This window comes from Macrobrachium rosenbergii, chromosome 20 (assembly GCF_040412425.1).
Source record: "Macrobrachium rosenbergii isolate ZJJX-2024 chromosome 20, ASM4041242v1, whole genome shotgun sequence".
Taxonomy (NCBI): Eukaryota; Metazoa; Arthropoda; class Malacostraca; order Decapoda; family Palaemonidae; genus Macrobrachium; species Macrobrachium rosenbergii.
Genome location: NC_089760.1, coordinates 20941463 through 20965000, shown reverse-complemented (window position 1 = coordinate 20965000; position 23538 = coordinate 20941463). Strand labels below are relative to the sequence as shown.

At 36.0% G+C, this 23538-nt stretch overlaps 1 protein-coding gene across 8 annotated transcripts in view; it reads right to left on the bottom strand.

Moving 5' to 3' along the window:
• The window catches only part of Lmpt (Limpet), a 586877-nt gene that overhangs the window by 137343 nt on the left and 425996 nt on the right, over window positions 1-23538 (bottom strand). The gene's annotated exons all lie outside the window — the stretch shown is intronic.

The following is a 23538-nucleotide window of genomic DNA, read 5'->3' as shown; positions in this document are numbered from 1 at the left end:
GACTTGCTTTAGAAGAGTCCAATGAATAGAAGTGTTGGCAGCAGAGGAAAAACCTACGCGAAGAGAAAAGAAGCTCATGGAAAGTGGAAAGTGAAAAAAAATGCGCGAGAGAAAAACATCGAGATGAAAAATACAGACGGTGCCCAAACAAATGCCAATCAAATGAATTAAAATCTTACTCAATTGATATATTCTTCTTGCTACACTGAACCTGTGCGAAGCAACCTAACATAACCGAAGCTAAAATCGTCGCTTTGACCTTTGCAATAAAAATAAATAAATAAAGGCTGACGAACTGGGAAAATAAATAAATAAGAGACTGTGATTTACTCGTACGTGGTTAATTAACCGGATGTCAGTTCCAAATCAGAATCAGAACACACATTCTCTCTCTCTCTCATTTACAGGAAGAGCGTCGACATAATATTATTGCAATTTCTGTCACTCTCAGTCTTTATTAACACTGGAAAAAAAGGTATCAGATTAAATTCAGATTCTCCGGCCTACGACATCGGCATCTGACCATTTCGTTCCTTAGCACAGAAAAATGTAGTTAACCGCCACTATATGCACGTAAAAGAATTCATATCATATTGCTTATATTCTCGATGTTCTTATTCATCATCAAATTAACTGCTGGTTTGTTTTATTGGATATAACAGTTATTATAAAGTTCGATTATTTATTTTTCGCCATTTTATAAGCTAACGCTCACAATATTTTTAATCCACTTACAAGATTTTTAATAACTAAAAAGAAAGACCAATTTTTCGCTTCTTTGAAATTTCTCCTTTCAGAACATAACGATCTGATTCCCGGGTAGTTGGTTCCTTTCCCCACTACGTCATCCTGCTCTTCCCCAATGCCTTTAAAAGGAGCCATACCGTCACGCAGGCCAGCGTTACTTCCAAGAAGCAGCCGCGACGAGCCCCAGCCGACGTCGCTTCGAGGAGAGTCTGTTGCTGATGTATAGCCTACTTCTAGTGCCGGGCAATCTTTGTTTCTTGCAGCTGTGCCACAGATAATAACACTGTGCCTCTTGAATGAATAACTTTCGTTACGTCGTTTGCGGTAGTAACGTTGTCTGCGTATTAGATTATTTACAAAATGAAGAAAAGGGTGTTGCAAAGTAGTAGTGAGTTAGGATATCGAATATATTTTGATAGTGAATATAATTTTTCACTTTCAAACTTTACCACTGCAATATTCATTTCTGTCAGATCAGTACACGTAAGAATCCATTCTGATTACGAAGAACCTAAGTTCAGCTACAGTAATAAAAAAACGACTGCCACTGACAAATTACAGTACATATAAATTTATAAAGCTGTGGAAAAATCAACAACTTTCATAAATATAAAAAAAATATGTACAATTGCTATGATATACTTTGAGTTCTACAGGAAGGACACTTTGTGAACTTAAAATTTAAGAATGTTTGAATTAGGTGGTCATTACGATATTCAAGAAGTAAGGCCGCATTTAAAAATCATAAACATATTCGTGACAGTTATTCAACGCATCTTAAGGGAAATACATCCCCATACAGACAGGGGGCAAGACATACATATGTATAACCTTTCGAGTAAAGAGGAAATATTCTGGCCTGATGCAAACAGATAATCACATGACCACACTGTAGTCAACAGCTTCTGAATCTTAAACCCAAGAAAAGTTGTGATGTTACTGACATGCCAAATTTACAGTCCAAATCAATGAGCTCCTAAAAGGTAAAAAATCTTGGATTTTACACCAAACCTACTCATTTTATGCAGAGAAAATATGTATATGACAGTGGGTTCCAGTGCAAGTATACATCTCTTAGTTCTGTTGACATACATGTTTTGAGTGGATATGTTCTGAGCTGTCACAGAAGGCCACAATAAGCGACCGCTATAAAGAAACTAAGCCATTACTCCTTAAAAGCACTACGTACTGAGATGAAAATGAAAATCCGATCCCCAGCGTAACTTTCCCAGAGCATACCAAAACATTTTTCAGCGAGGAGTCTGTTCACTACTGTATGGACAAGGATTTTTTATGGTTTTAGATGCTTTAGAAAACTGAAGAGAAAACATTCTGCAATAAGTCTTGGGTATCAAGGAGCTTAGATTTCTAAAGTTAAATTACGCTTTAGTAGTTAAAGTTCACTTCCTATAACCTTATATTGTCATCTACTGTGAAGCAGATATTCATAGGGTGCCAATGCAGTACACATCATACATATCCTCCTGCCAAACAAAAAGTATGAAGGTCAAATTACCAGTTCAACTCTGTTTTAGCAGAACATAACACTTGCCTCCCATGCAGTATCAAAATATTGCAGTTAAAGATTACCTGTAAGACTGAATGCTACTCGGAAGCCCTGAACCTACACTTGAAACGAGATTTTTGCTACAAAAATCTCATTTAATCAAATTTTATATCTCATGAGATAAGCCTCAAATGGGAACTTTTCTTTCTGGAGTTTCCATTGGAGTGAATAATTGCAAAAAAAAAAAAAATTAAAAGAATGTGGTAACTGATGTGACGGAGAATAAAAAATTTGAGATCGAAAGTAGAAAAAATTTAAAATCTTTTGCAATGAAGCTCCTTTCCACTTCTACTACTAAAGAATCTCGGTTAAGTTACAATAAAGAAGCTTATTTTCTTCCATTTCTAAAAGCTCTTGACCCCAATTCTTCAGTCTTGGGGTACTTGACAGTGATATAAAGCATTCTGCTACTACTACTACTACTACTACTACTACTACTACTACTACTACTACTACTACTACTACTACTACTATTATTATTATTATTATGATAAAAAATTTTGGCACGTTCCATTAAAAATCTTTAAGTTCATTAATTTACAAAGAACGCGTCACAAAATGAATTATCGTGAGTTAAAAATTGGAAAAGAGCAATGAAAATATTAATATATAACAACAAAATAAGTAAAACCCAAATATAAAACAAATGATTATTCGCATAACTATAAAACTATAAATTTAAGTTATCTAAAAAAATTAAAACAGCTCAGTATCAAAGACTTTCATCACAGCGATGACATCACTTGAAAAAAATATGAAAATTAAAAAAATTCTCACACGCTTGGATAAATTCCTTCATTCCATATTTTATTTAAGTAATGGTATATATGAAAGTGTGTGAATGAGAGTCAAAATAGAACGGGGCATCATAAAGTGTTATTTTTACTTATATCTGCTTATTTTCAGTCACGACTATTAATTATAACCTCGTGTTTAAGAACATCGCATACTTTATCATATTTATACCTTTGAACATAAACTACAATTTACGTATACTTTTTATCATCACTACGTGTCATTTTCTCCGCTAAAAAAAAAGAGAATAAAATGCATTCTACATAATGCTGTCAGGGGAGAAAAATACATTTTAGCTTTCATGTGGGTGTTGAGGTCGGGTCTCGCCTTTGAGAATAAACTTTCACTTCTTGGCACTTCAGGAACATACCCTGGGGGTCACTGAGGACAGGTAGTTCGCAACTCTCCTTCGTGATTTACGACGATAACACTTCAAATGTTGGCGAAAATAAGTGTTTTCACAAAAAAGAAGTATTTTCTCAATTCGTCAGAATTATACTTCATTTCCTGAAATCGTTCTTTACGTCAGATTTCTATTTATGACTCATTTTCTATGAGGGAATGAATAAAAAATCGTTAGGTCAAATTCATGATCCCTACGTACTTAGAGTTTTGTAAAAATGTTTTCCTAAAAGGTATGGATGGACAAAAATTACTTTTTAAATTGTCAGATATCAGCATCTTATTTCATTACCTTTTTAATGTGCGTTGTACCTAAACACTTGTAAATGCAGTAACACTTCCTTATAAATTTGTCCCACTGAAAACATAAAATTCTTTCGTTTCAGTTCAGGAGTCATAGGTGCATGAACAAAGTCCAAATGAAGTTGATATTCCATGTGCATCTTGTATTGCAGAAGCACGATAACGATTCAGAAGAACCCAGGGACTCCTTAACCTCTTGTTATTATGCAATTCCAAAAACTTTCCTTTCCATGTCTAGACGCAATTCTAGGTACTGCACACAGTTCGATAAATCAATAGCAGCAAAGCCTGGACCGCAAATCGTCGTAGCAGCAATAACGGTACTTCAACGCACTGTGTGTGGCTCATTCATGTCGATAAAATCAAGAATTCACACATTTATTTTCATCTTTATTCAACGTAACATTCTTGTCTTACTCTGTTGTTCTTTTCACGTGTCATTGCCAGGGTATTCATTTACGTCTGACTCTACAATTATATGAAATTCCTCTGTCTCCTCCCTCTCAATTTATCTTGTAAATGTATGTGTGTTTGTGCATATTTACTGTACACACACACACACACACATATATATACACATATATATATATATAACATGCACATACATGCATACATATATGCATACATACACACACACACAAATACACACACATACATACGTACATATATACATATCTTGCATTCAGTAATCTGGCTGCCACTAGGTTATCGCTCTCTCTTTCTCTATTCAACCCTCTGAAAAAAAAATATCGCGAACTTTCAAGACCCAAGAAACCAACCGAAACCCACCATGGCTACCGTCGCCTGACATACATTTCGACCAGACAGGCCAACGGACAGACAGACAGACAGACGTACACGCAAAGCCTAGCAGGCAGCAAAGGCACCGCATGCAATTTTCATTGAATGCTCCTGTCCTTGCTGGTATGCCTTCGTCGTAAATGTATTATTTGGATCAATGTTACTTTTCTTCTAATGTCCATGGCTAACCCATCACGTGTCCGGGAGGCAGCGCGCCTCCCGTTTTCCGTGCACGCAGGTATTCGACGAAAAAGTATATTTGGAAGTCATGAGTCCACCGTTCATAATGGAAATGTGTCATTTACAATGTGTAATTTCACATAGAACATACCGATCAATGTTTTGTTTATCTATATAGCATTGACAGTAAGCACACTAACCCTTGAGTGCCAAACGCTGACAGTCTATTTCTGCTCCCGTTTATCAATCTCTTTCACCGTTTGCTTCACTTTAAAGAAGATTATTTTAAAACTAATGAGTTAGGTGCGTTTTTGAAAGTGTCAGACATCTACTTAGCTGCCTCTTTTACAAGGTCATAAATCTAACCATATTAAGCTATTTGTATACCTAAGTCGCCAAAAAAAGATTGCAAATTTTTAATACTTTTTCAATTGTAACGTTTATGTATCAGTTACATTATGAACATTACTTGTTTAAGCTAAATGCTGTCTAATTTGTTAATGATTGTAAGGAAAGCTAAGTAGAAAAATGAAACCTTTGTCTCGTCCCCATGCTATGATAGAAAAACAGACACCGGTATAAATAAGCATGAGTAATTTTGAACACGGTCATACAATCTACACTTAAGATAAAAAATCACGGAAATATACTTTGCTAAAGAATGCTCGGTAGAAATAGCAACAGACTACAAGATCATTGGAAAGGCAAACTAAAGAAAGTTTGAATTTCGGCATACCTCAGTGCACTATCTTGATTTTTTTTTTTTTTTAACTTTGCTTTATTGAATATAATGCAATAAATGCTATTTAGTGAGAGACGGGTGCACTGCTACTGGGGTGGAAAAAAACATACACTCTTCCTTTACAGGAGGAGGGTTATTATTCTTATCAAGACCCACAAAATAAAAAAAAAATCTACTACCGGCAATAAAACCTTTCTGCAAGAGCCAGTAGACTGGTGTATCTCAGAACACCCTTTACCATTGTAAACATCGAGTGCACATAAACCTACTCGAATGCCATAAATTTCAAAACCCGCTACCCTGGGTCAAGTTTCATAACACGCAATCAAAGCTCCCGGAACCGGAATAAAATAGCGGCGGGGATTTAATCAAACACTTTCCATATTTAGCAGCAGCGAACGAGCCCAAACAACAAAGAAAAGGGGAAAAGTCTCGACCTCATTACCCGAGAATGGAAGAGGCAACTCTAAATTGGACCTAATTACTTAAATGGAGATGGACAAGTAAGGAAAGGGGAAGAAGAGCTAGAAAGTGCAAGGGGGAATGATGGGAGCAGGAAAAGAAAGCAAAATAAATAGGAGACAAGGAAATAAAAGACTGCTTTATATAAAGGGAACATAAGTCACGCAAACGTTCGAGGCTAAACTTGCATCAAATTACAAATATCTCTCACCCTTTATCTCTAAATCAAATAAACAGTACATGGAAATCATACACATACACACATACACGCACACATACATATATATTATATATATATGAAGATAAGCAGGCCCATAAAACACTATTTGCTTCTGTTCACTGGTAAAATATTTTACCAGTGAACAGGGGGCCACGAAAGGAAGTGCTCGAAATATATGGTTGCAACGTTCAAATAGTGTTTTAAGGGCCTTCTTATCTTCATATTACACTGTGGTATCACAGTAAAGACATTCATATATATATATATATATATATATATATATATATATATATATATATATATATATATATATATATATATATATATAAATAACACAAGCTTTCAAAACACAAAAATGGGAGGACAGGCAAACGTGTACTTTCATTATGCACACACGTATTCGTTCACGGTTACGTTCAGTAATTCATGGCATACATTCCAACAGTGCCTGGAATACGATGGTGGGTGTAAACACCCCACCAAGAAAAAAAAAAAAGAATCCAGGTAAAACACGAAACTAAGAAACGTGTGCTGTTCATTGAACTTACTTTGGGTACACTGCGGGTTCAAAGACCTACGAATGAAGGAGAGTCATAACATGACAACATTCCATCTGTCATGCACCTGTCAATAATGTCTAATTCGCCTTGCACAAACCATTACCCCACTCACGCATTTTCTTGATAACACTATTCTATTCCGTGATCGTCTGCGATCATTCTGTTTGGCTATTAACGAATAGGGAATGGTAGCATGTTTCACAATGTTTAATTGAGGGATCTTTTAAATGAACTGTAATAAGTGAAACATGAGAGAGAGCCAAATTTCTTTATAAATGTAATTTTAAATATAAAGACTATGTTTCCATTTAAAGAAAACATACCTCATGCAATCTAAACAAAATATGCTTCATGCAACGTCCACAATAAACAGACGCATGATACATCATCCAAGACAGCGAAAGTGTGAAGGGAAAATGAATGATAATGCATACCTCGAATAAAAAGATGTAGCGAATCAGAGACTTCAGTGGCAAACTGGTTCTAAATCGACCATTCCAAGAAGCAAATTCCTTAGAAAGTGATATTTCAAGAAATAACTTGTAAATCATTAACCTCTGAAATCATGTCTCATCAGAGAAACTAATTGGCGAAAATTAATTAAACATGACCTTATCCTAAAAATTTGGAATTTCTTTCAGCAATGCAACAACCGCATTCCGTTACATAATTGTTTATGTATACCACTGGGGTCAACCTGTGCACCATAGCACAACTGCAATTTGATAATACCATCCCCTAAAACAGCCAATCATTAATGCCCATTTGAAGAGGCACTGGGCATTCTGAGGTCAAAGAAGGAGGGAGAGTTTGAAACCTTACAATGCCAGAAACTTGTCTGACAACTCGATTATAGACAACAACGACCAAGAAAACGTTAACCGCAATTCCAGCGAGACGCATTAGGGTATACGATGCCCTTGATAGCCATATTTTTGCATACTTGATACCACGGCATTTTCAGACGAGAAGGCATGACCGTGTCACTAACGTCGATTACACCTGATAAAGCGGCTACAATGAAAGTAAGAAATCCTTGCACGAAATGATACGGAAACAGTCTGCCTTCTACATTATGCAGTTAGAACCATCATCCAACATACAGTACAGTTTCTCAGAATTTAAGATAACCACATGAGGGAGGTACAGTGTGTTATACTCGTATATCTTAGTATCATCGAAGGCGGTTTAATTATTAGAAGAGTTGATTTTGTAAAATATGAAAGCACTTTCATGACTTATGTCAAAGCACTTCATTCCAGTTATTTTCATTATTATTAAAAATATGTGAAAGATTACACTGGACAAGTTACCAAGTTTCTGAGCATTCTTCCACGGAAGAGAATGTCAAAGGGATGTCAAAGGGAGAAATTAGAGACACACGGATCAAGAAAAGAGATGTTTTGCTAAATACTGATGACAGTAATAAATAGATATAAATAAACTGGCATTAAAAATAGACCGTAAGTGTACATGAAACAATAAATTAAAAATAATAAGCCCGAATACTCTATCCATATAACCCGTATTTAATAAATATAAGGGGCACATTTATTATCTACAGTCTCACGTGAAGATCCTTTCCTCTGAGCTCTCGACTATAGATGCAATGTCCCCGTATTGCTTGCAAAGCAAATTCGAATCTACTTTGATTTTTTAATATCTCAGTCTTAAACAACTAAGTGCCACCCGACGGTATAAATGATTCCATCCCATCTTTTTTAAACACATACACTCTTATTCTTCCTAATTTTGATCATTTAAACATTATAGAATATCTGATACCCCACATTCTGCTCTTATTTATCATTTAAGTAACATTTGCTGTTCATCGTTTCCACCATCTTTTACAATCTATAAATGTTTCCCATTGCAATTATATGGATTTTCATCAGTTAAGTAACAAAATATCGATCATTCTTTAGCTTTCTAACAAACTTAGGTACAAATAAGCTTTTAACCGCATAAAAATATTCACCAATCAGCGAAAATACTTGCTTCAGAAAGTCTCTGAGTACGAAAGGCAGGCATGTCTTTCGTTTTTCTTTTCAGATGCAAAGACCATTATGGGACGGCTAATCAACTGCCCTTATCTAGTCCAGGCCCGAAGAAAACAAGAAGTCGAAAGTAGAGGGAAAAAGAGAGGGGCCTGACCCCGAAGGAATCTATGGACTTGCCATCCTAAATATTTAAAGTTACATTTTGTTCATTGAAACATTTAATTTTGTTTACATTTGATCTTTTCTTTTTTATTCAAACATATGCTGTTTCATTTCTTCAGTGTCAAAAGATATGGCAAAGCAGATCTACAGGCAAAAAGACTTTATTCAAGATGCCTTAAAAGATCTGTTTTTCGTTCTAGGTGAACTGCAAAGGAACAAATACTTCAAACGCTTAAACATCGGTTGATGACTACGGTTCATTTGACAAATTCCTCATTGTTATTCAGATTATTACAAGACATACAAATGTCTGAGAGAGAGAGAGAGAGAGAGAGAGAGAGAGAGAGAGAGAGAGAGAGAGAGAGAGAGAGAGAGAGAGAGGGGGTGGGGGAAGATCAACTAAACAAAGAAGTACGGAAGTCATCTTACGGGGAGGAATATTAAAAAATGTTCTGATGTTGACTATAATGTGTTACTGACATTCAGCATACATACACATACACACACACACACACACACAAACAACGCACGTTAAAAATTATTATTATTAATTATTATTATTATTATTATTATTAAAAATAAGATAAAGAACGTCATTCATTCGACGTTCATTTACATGCAAGTTTCATAGCTTCAGTCGACTTATTTCTCGAAAAAAGAGAAACCGTCACGAGCACTCGATATTAATAAAAGAATAATGTTTCACAGTATAATAACAACCTACAGTGAACTCGTCTGATGTGGTATTGCACAATTTTAAGTCGGTCAGTTTTTGCTCGGGATGCGCATTAGAAAGCTGTGTTAAAGCAATCACCTCACGAAAAATATGAATTTGGATTAAAAAAAGATAAGCTGGCTGGGCATACTCTATGACTTTCACACAGAAGACCGCAGGATTCAGAGAAATGTTGTGAAACTGCGGCTAAACTGTCCCATAAACCATCATTGGGCTCGACAGACCCAGGAGTAAACGAACTCTAAATCGCACACACACGCAAAGGTCTCTCTCCTGTTCTTACATTACAGATCATTCAAGGAACAGTCCCGTTACGTGTCTACCTTATGGTCGAAGCTTCAACATAAGAAAATACAGTTTGAAGGATTGTGGGAGGTTGGACAAGAACTACGAGGCAGGTGGGTGGAGACGAGTGGAGATTTGAGGAGGCGCCCGCACAGGAAAGCCCATGAAGGGTACTTTTCGTCTAAAGGAGGACAACACATGGGAGGAACTTACACCATCACAATCTGAAAAATGGTAGGGCTGTGAAGGATTTCTGGTGGATCATTCAGAGAAAATAAAAGGATCGATTTAGAAGGTTCAGGCGAGAATTTTTGATGAAATTAACTGGCCACGAAAGTAATTCGACGAGATGAACATCCAGACTTCTAATCTTATCCTAATAAAGAGTCAAGTTGGTGGGAAGAGGCACATGGTCGAAACAAATAAGTTATTCGTTAGATAAGGATAATTTACAGCAAGAGTATCTATGAGTCATCCAAAGAAAGTGATTGCATGACTTTGTAGGCTTCTGATGGAGGGTAAGAGAACATTCTTCAGACAAACTAATTTTTGCAGGACTTATTTAAGGAGAGAGAGAGAGAGAGAGAGAGAGAGAGAGAGAGAGAGAGAGAGAGAGAGAGAGAGAGAGAGAGAGTTATTTTTGCATAAAACGTCAAGTAGGGCACGTGTCCTGGCAACTGAAGTTTACCTCCCTCCCCATCGACCCTACCAAAAGCATCCAAGGAACCCCACATGGGCTATCAACCCCAACCGACCATCCTGTCTAACACCATGATAGCCGCCATAATGCTATCCTCGGATGGCTCTCTCATCCTTCACCCCCTCCTTCCCCCAAATCCCAGCCTACAACTCCACCATCTTCCCCACCCATCCCAAAGGCCCCATGGTCGATGAGTAACTTGTGTCCTCATCATTACAACACATTCTAAAAGAGGTCTTTATGTGGATCGTTCACCAACATCAACTCTTATTCTGCGGTACAATGAACCTTTCAAGACTTCTCTGAGTGGGTCTGTATCTCTTAAATCAGTTTCCTGAGTGCTCGGGCGCTCCTGTATATACATGAACGCACGCACGCACGCACGGACTGGCTTTATCTTCGTTACTAGTGCTTAGTAATTGGCTACAAGCAAAAGTTTGTGTGCACACACACACACACACACACACACACACACACACACACACATATATATATATATATATATATATATATATATATATATATATATATATATATATATATATATATATATATATATATATAAAAGTGACCAGTATTCTGCATATATATTTCAGCCTAAAAGCAATAAAAACGATTGCCCACTTGGCTACGATGGTGAGGATGGGTCTATATATCTGTATATATATGTTTGATAGACTTTTATCCTTCTCGTGGTTGTGATCTTTTAAGTAACCATTCGAGGAATTAGCGAAGTTAAGAGGGCATTGTGGCTATTAGAATTACATAGTCTGGTAAAAGTGACCAGTAGACTTGTTGTGGCAATTATATATAAAAAATTCACAATTACTGACAAGCATTACTTGTTGGGCAATTGTGAAAAAAACCTGACCTGGCCCTGCCTAGCATACCCTAACCATGTAAATGAGAAAAATTACCAGTATACCGGATTAAATCATCACATTTACCAACACGCTGGCATTTGCACATTTTTCCAATAATCGTTCGTAATTACAAATTTATAATATACAAAATTGTAGACAAATAGATATATAATGTCGTTTGGCCTCTTTACATTTACCTACAAGCAAATGAACAATTTGTAGGGCTACGCACTACGTGTGAATTCTGGAGTATACACAACTCATTTTTTTTTGTGTCTATGTTTCGAGTAATTTATTTCTCTGACCTCATAACCTTACCGAAACCTTTTGTCTTGTGATCTTTCTACTCCTCTGGGAACAACAACAACAACAACAATAATAATAATAACAAATTTCACTTCAGCCTGACCAAAATATCCTTTAGTATTACGACCAGTTTCTCTCTCTCTCTCTCTCTCTCTCTCTCTCACCAACATCATCATCGTTCATACACTCGAAATTCAGTTAGTGGTGTTTAAACATCACCTATCTATTAGCCTTATTACCCACTACGGATGATAAAATACCACTTCTGAGAAACAGAATGCAGGGTAGGGGATAAGAACCGTGACGATGAAAAGCGGGGATTGAGATCAAGGGAAAAAGAACCGAGGCTTTCAGAACAGGGAATCATAAGTGAGAAGGTTCTTTTTTTCTATTTCATGAAAGAGATATAAGATTTCACAAGATGGGATAACCTACGACCATAAATAGGGCAACCAAATGTGGCGTCCTTTAATTCACTGTTGACTCTGGAACCCGATGACTAATCCACACTGTCTTTTCCAAACATACGTCATCATGGCGGTCAACAGAAAAAGTTGGTGATCTGTTGAACTGTGGGGTCTTTCTTTCTCTCACTACTCTCTCCTTTATTTATTCATTCACTCATTCATTCATCCTTTCATTCATTTCTGTTACGCATTCTTCGACAATCTTTCTATCTAGCATTGTGTTGTATACTGTCTTAAGGGACTTTTTGATTCTAAAACAAATAAGCAATGAGTTATATTCCATAATATTGTAATACTATGTGACAAGCGTAAAACTTAAAATGGCTATGCTGGCTACTATGGAACTAAGAAAAAAAAAAAGATACTAGGAATAAAAATCCTGGCATCAAAGAGTAAAGAATCCACTAAAACATTTAAAACAATTTTATATTCACTGGCTCGTAATAAACTTCTGAACAGCAACAATCTCCGAGTTGTCGTGGAAACAGCTGTAACCAATATTTTTCCGATTGATCGTTAATAGGCTGATCACATCTGCAATATGAACAAACCGAACAAGAATCTTCATTGGGAAAGGGACCCACACAAAAGCAGAGGAACAACAAAAATAAAACCCGGCTACGCATATTATTACAGTGTATATATATATATATATATATATATATATATATATATATATATATATATATATATATATATATATATATATATATATATATATATATATATATATATATATATATATATGAATGTAACAACCAAAATTCTATTTCACTCATCAAATCAAGAAAAGCTGAACGTCTAGGACAAATGTCTCAAATTTCATGGGTATAAAGACCATATTTGGATGCTCTCTCTCTCTCTCTCTTGATTATGGCTGGTAAAGCGAATTTACTACAGATTTATCAGAAACAAGGTATTACTATGTTTTGTGGTTCAGCGTCTACTAAAATCTATTCAACATAAATATTCGTAGCTTTAGTATAGTGTTTGCAAGAGGATTCAACAAGCATGGTGTTACATGCGCGCGCGCGAGCATACACGCAATCAATCAATCAATCAATCAATCAATATATATATATATATATATATATATATATATATATATATATATATATATATATATATATATATATATATATATATATATATATATATATCACCTTCTCTAAATTGCTAGCACCAAGCATTTTTCCAAATTATTCCCAGATGACGCTGGTCCCATTCCTAAGTTGGGCGAAACGTGGCAGTAGGTTTGGAACGAACCACGAACCTCACGAATAAGAGACCTGTGTGATACCACTGAACACTGCCTAACATATATATATATATATATATATATATATATATATATATATATATATATATATATATATATATATATATATATATATATATATATATATATATCCTTCACTATGAAGTTCCTGAAGTGTTTTTAAACTATATTAACAATGCTCCTCTTTGAAGAGTCCCTTAACTCCTTTTAAAAATTCCGATACCGGAATGTACCTTAGACCAGTTTAGATTTCACTGCTTGAAGTGACTTCACTCTTGATGAGTCCCTTCATCTCTCAAATAATTCAGCTGTATAATCACCAGCCGTTTCTAAAATGGTCCCCCACCTCCCAGGCCAGAACATCTCGGGTAGGAAAAACATAATCACAAACGTATGATCTGCAAAGGACTAATTTTGGGGAGATTTTCCCATCTTTATAAATAGCACGTCAAAGTAACAAAGCACTCGTTTATCAAAAAAAGACGTTGTGACAGGAACAACGCGTAAACCACCCAATAAGGAGGTAGACACATGGCCATGACTTAGAATCCTCATTGTTATTAGTATTTGTTCGTGAAGCAGCGTCTGGATATAGATCAACCGGGAGAATTCTAATTTTGTTGTCGTTTTCGTTCACCATGTGGTCTACACATGGGGTGTTCCCTGGTAATAATTCTTGATATTTTCAAAAGCACAGAAGAAAACAAAAGACTCACAGACTGTAGCCAAAGTGGTTGCCTTTTCAGTGAATTACAATCACAATGATGTTTGAGTTACTGAAGAATTTCTTGAAAACAATACATATATATAGTGTGCAAGAATTCTTATCACTTAGCAGAAAAAGTAAAAAAGTTCACTGGCGATTTAAACACATATGAATAATATTCTTGCCAAGATGAAGAACAATGTCTATAGCACTAAATGGCTTCGCCTGCAGTCCAAAAGTGAGGCACGACACAGAGCAATAAGATTCTGCAGCCTTATTCCCGGGCTTCACTGACTAGACTCATTTCCTCCTGCTCTTCCTCCTTCTTCTTCTTATTATTCTTCTTCTGCTTCTTCCCAAAACCGGCCTCGAAGACGACCAGCTCATAGAGCCTGTTGTTAATTTTGATTTCTTCAAACCTTCAACAAGGCCCCCTTATCTTACCCTTCTTCTTTTCTTGTTTTTTCAATGTGATTCCATATAGATTTCCTCTTTCACTGACAAACGGTCGCTAATTTATGCGACGTACGAGTGAATATATCTTTTGAAGTGAGCACGACTGTTTCCGCCCCCTCTCTCTCTCTCTCTCTCTCTCTCTCTCTCTCTCTCTCTCTCTCTCTCTCTCCTCAAAAAGGTGAATCAAATTAGCACTGTAAGAGTAACGGTCTTATGAACAGCTAAAACCACGATCAGTTTCCTGTCAAAAAGACTTCTGAACAAGTATTTGTTTGAATGAGGAGAAATTGTACCTTCAAAACTGTTTATATTTCCTGACCAACAACGATTTAAAAATAATAAAAAACACGACACAAGCCAAAACTAAAATCTTTCTCAATAAAAGAAACCAGTTTTCCTCCGGTAAAATGATGGCATTTTGCCTTTATGCCAAGGACCCGTGAAGTCGTAAACCTGCCACGCCTCTAAATACCCAAGCAGCGATACGCCGCCTCTTGTATAATGAAGCGAGATCCTATTTACTCCATAAAGATGACTGAATGGCTGGGGAAGGGAGAGATAAAAGGGCAGCCCACCTTGCACTCAGAGACCGGGGATTGAAGGCAAGGGAAGGTGGGTGTGGCTGAGATTAAACTATGTCACAACTCCCCTGATGAGTGTTGCCAGAGGCCTTTGCAGCTTGTGACAGGCGACTTGTATCAAAGCCTTATTTACACCACAAGCATAATTTCATTTACAGATGTAGCGGGATTTGTCGTCCGTCCAACAACCGTTTCCTTCCTCGTCGTCCGCTTTTTATAGACTGGGCAAAGTCTGTGGGATGCCATTCAGCCTCGTACTCTGCACAGTTACGGCTGAGAAAATCATTTTGACCCCTAATAATATAATAGCAATAATGGTGAAGAGACTGTGTAAAGAAACGAAATAAAGTGGAAGCATTTGAACACTTCATAAACATATTAAAGAGCAACTGCACATACCCACATTATATGCAAATGCAAATATATCCTTAAATATATACAGTACATATATATATATATATATATATATATATATATATATATATATATATATATATATATATAATATATATATATATACATATATATATATATATATATATATATATATATATCTATATACAAATACATACACACACACACATATACACACATATATACATATATATATATATATATATATATATATATATATATATATATATATATATATATAAATGGATGCTTGTCTGTATGTGTGTGTATGTGTATGTTCCTTCATAACTCTGAAATGCATTGAGTAATTTCAACCAAACTTAGTATACATATGACTTACTATCTAGAAAAGAATACTGCGGGGGTAAGACATCACTAGCACCAAAGGGGGTCGAGGTGGGAAGGGATTCCCTGAAACGGGGCTGGTTCTGTCCGTAGACTTAGTAACCAAATTAACTCTACAGGTTTATCATACCTCATTTCGGTATACATATGACTTACTATCTGAAAAAGAATACTGTGGGGGTAAGACATCACTGGCACCAAAAAGGGGTGGGGTTGGGAAGGGAGTGACAAGTAAAAATAACCGAAAATGACATATATTAGTGTCTAATCCTTAGTTTTCGAGGTTGCTGAGATGAATAGTGACACTCCCGATGCCATCCAAGTCCAATCAGCCCCGATAGGAAGGGGGTGAGAAGGGGTGAAAAACAAATGTCAAAAATGACAGATATTAATGTCTAATCCAAAGTTTTCAAGGTCACTGAGATGAATAGTGACACTCCTGATGCCCTTCAAGTCCAAGTTCAGCCCCAATAGGGGTGAAATATAAAATGTCCAAAATGCTGGGCAATGTAACTGAAGCAACTATCAAGACAGAGAGAGAGAGAGAGAGAGAGAGAGAGAGAGAGAGAGAGAGAGAGAGAGAGAGAGAGAAAGTGTTTACTGGTTGTCATTCAGAGTTTTCCCGGGCAACACCGGGTTGGTCAGCTAGTGTGTGTGTGTGTGTGTGTGTGTGTGTGTAATTTTCTGAATAAAAAGTTATTCCTTACTTGAGACCCACAATCAGGCTTCCCGTACCAAACTAGAAACTAGAAACCAGAGATGTATAAATATAAAGATATATAACTATATCCATAACTCCATATTTTAATTTTTTCTCGAGATACATATAAAAGTACAATATTCACATTTTCCCTAATTAAAAGAACCGGCAATGAAAGCTTACGGGTATAGCCAGCAAGAAACACAAGACTTTAAGTAAATGAATATTTTGGTACACAGGATCTCTTTCTATTCGCTGGTTACACAGTGGATCATGTACCCGAAAATTAAATCTCTATCTGGTAGAGTTAAAAAATTGTGGCCAAGATCAAATATCTTTTTGACCTTCGACCTTCAAGTACGACCTTGACCTTGGATTCATTACATAAAATGTTAAGAGCAACAGAAACAAAAATATAAATATATCCCTCGTAGACGGACTTGCAAACAGACAGTCAGGTAATCAAACTGGTCAACTGCTAAACATCAAGGGATGGTGAACGGGGCTTAAAAAGAATAAAAAAAAAAACTGAAAAACATCCTAATTTAATTATTACAAGAGGTTTCCTTTATGGATACAAACGGCGTATGCCTAAAATATAAACGTGTTAAGCAAGGAACGTTGTAAAAGAAAGAATAGTAGTCAACATCTAGGATAAGAAAAGAAATTCTACATCAGTAATAATGGTGATGTATATTAATAGAATCTATAAAAATAAATTAATCATTTGCGACTTTCATACTAAAATCAGTTTAAAAATTAACAAAAACTCCAATATAGCAAAAGAAATATATAAGTATAATATTCCTCACTGAGTAAAAACCACCATAAAATTCTCATTTAAAATCAGCAGAAAAAAGCAATAACACCAATGAAAAAGCAATGAGAATGACCATTATGTTCTTTGTAATTTATAAAAACGAAACCAAGACCGGCCCAGACGATAAAACCTCGCATCATCCATTTCAAGGACAAACCAGCCGAACCGCCCGGATATTTTCGGATAAACATCCCAGGATAATGAGGCTTGTGCCGGCACCGACACGGGATGGTAAAATAAATCTTCCTTAAAGGTAATTAGCCTGCGGCTTAATGCCCAGTAATTCGCGTTTGCGTGATGCCCACAGCCATTTTCCAAAGGTCAGATTGAAACGAAAGGGAGTTCGAAAATAAATTTTTCCTCCCTGGCCAGACGAAATGGAAAATGAAAGTTTTTTGTTGCTGACCTTGATAAAACAAATTATATGCACACACACACATCTATATATATATATATATATATATATATATATATATATATATATATATATATATATATATATATATATATATATATATATATATGTATATGTATGTATATATATATATATATATATATATATATATATATATATATATATATATATATATATATATATATATATATGAAACTGACAGACAACAGAAAAGGATCTTTCAAATATTTGAAAATATTGGAAATATTTGGCTTTTTGGTATGCTCCAGCTACACACAAGTGCCTAACCATCGTTGTCGGTTATAGAAGACATAACAATGTCGTTACTGTGATATTCACGTACATTTTATGTATGTAATGTGATTCTATAAGTTTACAACGACATCGCAATCTTGCAGAGCAAATCCAGATTTAAGAAATCATACCAGAGACAAAAATACTTACGAGATACTCATATCGGAACATGCAATATAAAATATCGATTAAATAAATTGCTACACGAATGAATGAAGCCAATAAATAAGCGTACACATAATTAAATTAATAATTAAGATAAAGCAAGGAGGAAATCGTTAAGGGGAGGGCAGGGGAGGGGGAGGGAGTCAGGGCGTTTACCTTGACCTTTCGAGATGAAAGAATATAACGAGGGGGGAAAGAGACGCTAAAAACAGGGGACTAAGGATAAGTTTATGTCTGAGATACGTCTCCTCATTTGCTTATCTGACACACACGCAGGGGAAAGCACACACGCACACGCCAAGCCTATTCAGCGGGTAGGGAGGGGGTGGTGGGTGGTTGAAGTGGGATGGGGAAGGAGAAAATAAGGGGTCACAAAAGATCAGAGGTCGGGATACAAGAACTAACTTTTTACTTGATTACAAGAGGAGAAAGAAAATACTGTAACAAAGGAAGAGAAGAGAGAGAGAGAGAGAGAGAGAGAGAGAGAGAGAGAGAGAGAGAGCTTTTTACTAAATTGCAAACGTAAATGAGAGTCAATTTATCTATCAACATAATTACAAGGCCTACACAAAATGAGAATTTATCTTGCATTTCACCCACTATTTTCCTGATAACAGATACCCTTTCTGAATTCAGAGGTTTTGGAATTAACAACCAGGGACCAATGGGGAAGAGCAATGCAGACCCAACGCACAAGATCAGTCTAAGGATAAAAAAAAATCAATAATGGTTGGGCTTAAACGTTCATTTCATGGAGTGCTGGATCTGTTTATAGGAAGCCCTAGTTACCATGAACTACGAACAACGAAAGCTTTGACTCAGGTACGAAAACTCAACGAGTTAATCTGTAATTCATTATAGAAGTATTATAGCAGTAAAACCCCAAAAAGTGAATGAAATAACTAAAGCTAAACAGAGAAATTCTAAGGCTTTCTATTGCCACAACACACAAGATAATGACCACGGTCGTGATAGCCTTTATCTTCAAGTTTCCGAAAAGGTTGCGAATTTTTGAAATTTGGAGAGCATCCACCGTAGAGTTAAAATACCATTACCAACATCTGCTGAGAATCCCTAATGGAATACAGACCCGTAAACTCAGGATCACAACGCGGCATTCTTCCAATTAAGTATGGTTATGGGTAAACTTTAACACAATTTGTATGAATTTATATATGTATATATAACTGTGCGCTTGTATTTTGTTGTGGATGCTTTCTTGCTATCTAAAGGAGACATTTTTCATGAGGTTATTATGAACCGGCGTTGTCATTTTACAAGAATGTTTATTGTAGATTCCAAAACAATTCAAAATGATTATTATTATGATTATTATTTTATTATTATTATTAACTCAACTATACGACTCATCCCAGTAAGTCTTTTGGAAGGAGGTTGCTGGCCCCCTGTCCTACTTCATCCTACTTGCATCCAGCCACAGTGAACTAACTATCCAGAATATAATTCCCTGCTCACATCAAAACAGAAACGATGGATTTTAAAGAAATGCGCTCATTCATTCAGCCTCAGTCGAGCATGAAACTCGGTTCTTCCTACTTTCTTTTTTTATAAGAACAATCCAAACACCAAACAAAAACATATATAATTAGGTACGTTAACAAGAACTACGAGATGAGAATATGGGCAAAATTAAACTGGGACCGTAAATGAACGCTTAGGGCCTTCTGATATATGAGTCTCCCGTCTGGTTCTGCCAAAGTTCACCGGTAGAAGAAGAAAGGGAGGGTTAAAGGTTTGGCAGAGGAGGAGATGGGTAAGGAAAAGAAGAGAAGATGGATGCTGTAACGTGATAATCCAAGCATTTGTAACAAAATACTTATGGTTAATTCTAAAAGACTGGAAAGCTGTAACTTAAACATACAAAGACGACGCGTGGATATAATGAAAAATGACCATCGGGAACATAATCAAAGCAAACAAGTCAGTAGATTTCATAAAATCAAAACAAACATATTTAGTATGATGTACACACACACACATGGAAAAGGATCATTAAAAACAGCGACCCTGACTAGGGATTAAGCTAAGAACTCCTTTAAGAATTTAATTTCATAGATGTTGGATGCACTTGGGTCTAGCATTGCATTCACACAAAAACATAAAAAATAAAGATAGAGAAAGAGCCAACTCTGAAATAAACGAAAAAAAGGAAATGCAGCACAAAACGAGTAACGAAAAAATCAGGCACCGGATTTCTTTAGAAAGGAAGGTAAACGAAGGAGAGAGACACTCGACCCGAAATGAAAATGATTCTACCAGTCTTCTGATTAATCTGTGAATATGTGTATATATGCGTACAGCTGTGTGTGTACGTGTGTACAAGTCTGTGTAGCTATGCACAAGTATGTGTGCTTGGGTCTTTGTTTGCGTGCTTGTAGATCTGGTTTCTGGCAAAAATAAGAACAAACTTTAACCCAATTTTTGAGTACGTGTGTTTACGCATGTCTGAATGTATCCTATGTATATATTTATGCATGCACAAGCATGTGGGCGATCTAGTTACTGGCAAATGAGGCGCCAAAAGTAGGCGAAGTGATTTATGGGAATGTTTCCACCCATGAGGGAAGGGGGGTGAGAGGATGGTGGCCCATGTGGGCGTTGCTGGTACGGCTTAAGTGAAGCAGGTGGGTGTGTGGGTACAGGATCAGGGCGGGGGCGGGAAGGGTGGGCAGGAATCAGCCCTTAATAATGTGTCCTCGCAATGGAAAAGAGCGTGGGCGGCCGACCTTGGGTCAGTGCCAGAACAGAGAATCGGTTGAGGTCGAATATCTTCATAGGACGGATACCCTACAGATGATGTCTAGCACTGGAAATAAAAAATATGCTGAGAGAGAGAGAGAGAGAGAGAGAGAGAGAGAGAGAGAGAGAGAGAGAGAGAGAGAGAGATTGTATCATACTCCACACGCACAGGAAGGATATAGAACTTGGGATAATACGAGGGAAGATAAAATCGAAAATGTGTACCATAGTAAAAACGAATGAGAGGGTATAAAACACTTGAAACAGAGAGAGAGAGAGAGAGAGAGAGAGAGAGAGAGAGAGAGAGAGAGAGAGAGAATTTTCTGAAATGTACATAAAAACCAAGAAGAAAACTGACGTAGTGGTCAACAACAGGAGCGATTACATAAACCGTGTGTCTGTCTCTGTGTATACACAGAGCAAAACGACCTGTGCAAATAAACAGATGTACAGAAACCAAGTACAATGCAAATACAGCTTTCTTAGACAGTGGCGCCAACCACTTTGGAGAAAAAACATGTGTTCAAGAATCTAACTTCATCAATTTTCGCAGCGTAGCTGTGCAGACCTTGACAACAAAAAATACTCTTTTGAAGTATCTCCAGAAATAAATGGGAACATATTCAATATATGTGCAGAAATAAGCGACTACCTGAAGATTATCTCCAGAAATATTAACCAACACATTTTATGTAACATCACCAGTGTTAGTGATGTACTCATATGTTCATTAATTTTAGTGATGAATTTCAACATATTCAAGAATTTAAATTATGAACATCAACATGCCTTCTATAATTTTAGAAATCGCAATTTTACATAATTCAGTATTTCCAAAGATCACGGGTACCGTAACTTCATGAATTTCAGTGATCGCTATCGATATGTCTTATGAAATTTAGGTGATCACACTAAGCATATCCTTAGAATTCAAGTTGTCACATTCAACAAAAGTTCACGAATTTAATCATCGGTAACCTAATCCCTCCGGGATTAGGTCAGCTCATGTAACAAATCCTCAGTTACTTATGACACCACATTTTAACATACCTAGGGATGGTCAAGGCATCCCGGTCATGGCCTTTATTAAGAGCAAATTTTAATAGCAATCAAATCATTTTATATATTCGGTTTAATTCCTCAGTAAAGAAACCCAGTCCCCATACGTAATGTGAGTTAGTGCTAAAAATATATATACCCTCATTTCAATACTATCACATCTGCATAACCCCTTTGCTAAAAATATCCATTTAATAATGAAGAATGTATTTGCCGATTAAATAAGATATTTCCACCTGAAAACTTCGAAATGTATCACGATAATAATAATAATAATAATAATAATAATAATAATAATAATAATAATAATAATAATAATAGTTCTTAAAACAGGCCATCAGAAAGTAATTAGACTTATTTTTGTACAGATAAGCAAGTTTAGTTAGCTCTATGGGAATAAATAATGCATACAGGATACACGCATGGCATTTTGACCTTTAAAATCTTTTCTACGCAAGAATCAATTTAGGTTAATCTGCATAATGAGGTCTGACTGCGCACCTATTCGCGCCAACATCCCTGGTACATGTCATTCGTTTGTTTATTTCGCGACTTACTGTACTTGGGCACGTCTGTGCGAGCACTTGTTTGCAAACACTGAAATACATTAGACAAAAAATATTTAAGTAGAAAGTCAGTCTTTAATTAATGGCAAAGATTTGACGTAACTCTACTGTAAATCGAAGATCATTCCCGGAAGTTTTGGTAAATGCTTATCAAAAACAGTATGGCGTTGATTCCTTTTAAACAGGAAAAACAAAAAAACAAGAGTGCCTTGAAAATATAATCATAAAATATCAGATATGGACTGGATCTGTAAATTAAAAAAAAAATCTCGGTTAAGCATAACACGAACGAAAAAAAGGAAAAAAAATTAACCATCACAATGAAAAATGATGAAAGGATATTAAAGCATTAGCAAAGCAAACGAAGTTATGGCATCGATCGATTCGTTTTTGTCTTCAGAGAAAACAAGGAAGAGCCGTTATGCGACAAGGAACAAAAAGAGTAAAAAAAAAAAAAAAGAAGAATCAGGAACTGCAATGATTTAAATCGAAATTCTCAATCTGAACAGAACAAATTAGAACGCTCCTCCAATAGTCACAACGTTGTACATGGTTGACAAAAACATATGCACTTTCTTCACATACGTCCACATTTATGTTTGTGAAAATTAACAATTAGTTATTCCAATGAGATACAGATTTCGAGCAAAATACACATACCCTTACATATACGCAAAATA